This window comes from Eriocheir sinensis, chromosome 65 (genome assembly GCF_024679095.1).
Source record: "Eriocheir sinensis breed Jianghai 21 chromosome 65, ASM2467909v1, whole genome shotgun sequence".
NCBI classification, from domain to species: domain Eukaryota; kingdom Metazoa; phylum Arthropoda; class Malacostraca; order Decapoda; family Varunidae; genus Eriocheir; species Eriocheir sinensis.
In genome coordinates this window covers 9,981,454-9,982,442 of record NC_066573.1, presented here as the reverse complement: position 1 = coordinate 9,982,442, position 989 = coordinate 9,981,454, and positions in this window count along the sequence as shown.

Genomic DNA, 989 nt, shown 5'->3' with positions numbered 1-989 from the left:
TAATGACCCTGGTGATAGTTTGACCCTCCTTCTGTACCAAGAACCTAAAAACAATACACATTAGAACCCGATAGATCTCCTTCTTGGCCTTTGGAAATTGTTGATGAGAAGCGAAAGCGTCTGAGAATTTGAAGCTAAAAGACGTGAATTATATTGTCTTAGGAAATTAAAATCATCTAGTAGAGTGAAATTAATCTCACTTGAAGAACTTTTGGGTTGAAGGTGACTTAGGTTAGAGATTGTTCAGGTAGAGTTAATTAGAAGGGTTTTGAAGTTACGAGTGTACAGCAAAGATGATGATGATGATGATGATGATGATGATGTAAATAAAGATAAAAAAGAATGATGCTGTTAATGGTAGACTTAACAAATGACAGGAAATGGTATATAAAGCGATAAATAATTGAAGAGAGGGGAAAGCGAGGCCAGAGAGAGAGAGAGAGAGAGAGAGAGAGAGAGGGGTGGGTGGGGAGAGGGGCGTTGGGTTGTGTCATACGGGGAAACATATTAATCTTTTATCGAGTCTCTCTCTCTCTCTCTCTCTCTCTCTCTCTCTCTCTCTCTCTGTTTGATTTCGATGTCTGAGTGCCGTTTTTTTTGTGCGTGTGTGTGTGTGTGTGTGTGTGTGTGTGTGTGTGTGTGTGTGTGTGTGTGTTATAGTCTCTTGCGGAAATAACATAGGTATGTATATTTATGATGTATGTATATGTATGTATGTATGTATAGATATATAGATAGATAGATAGATATTTATTATTTTTCCTCCACAATCTCATACACTCATCATACCATTAAGGCGAACGATAATATTTTGTTCTGTAAGTTTATTTTAAAAGTACAAAATACTGAAAAATACTCGTTAAACTTAACTTAATCTTAACACATATTTTCACTCGGTTCTCTTAACATTTACTTTCTTAAGCTCTAACATCATATACCTCGCACATTTTCCTCCTTTCCTCTTCCTCCTCCTCCTCCTCCTCCTCCTC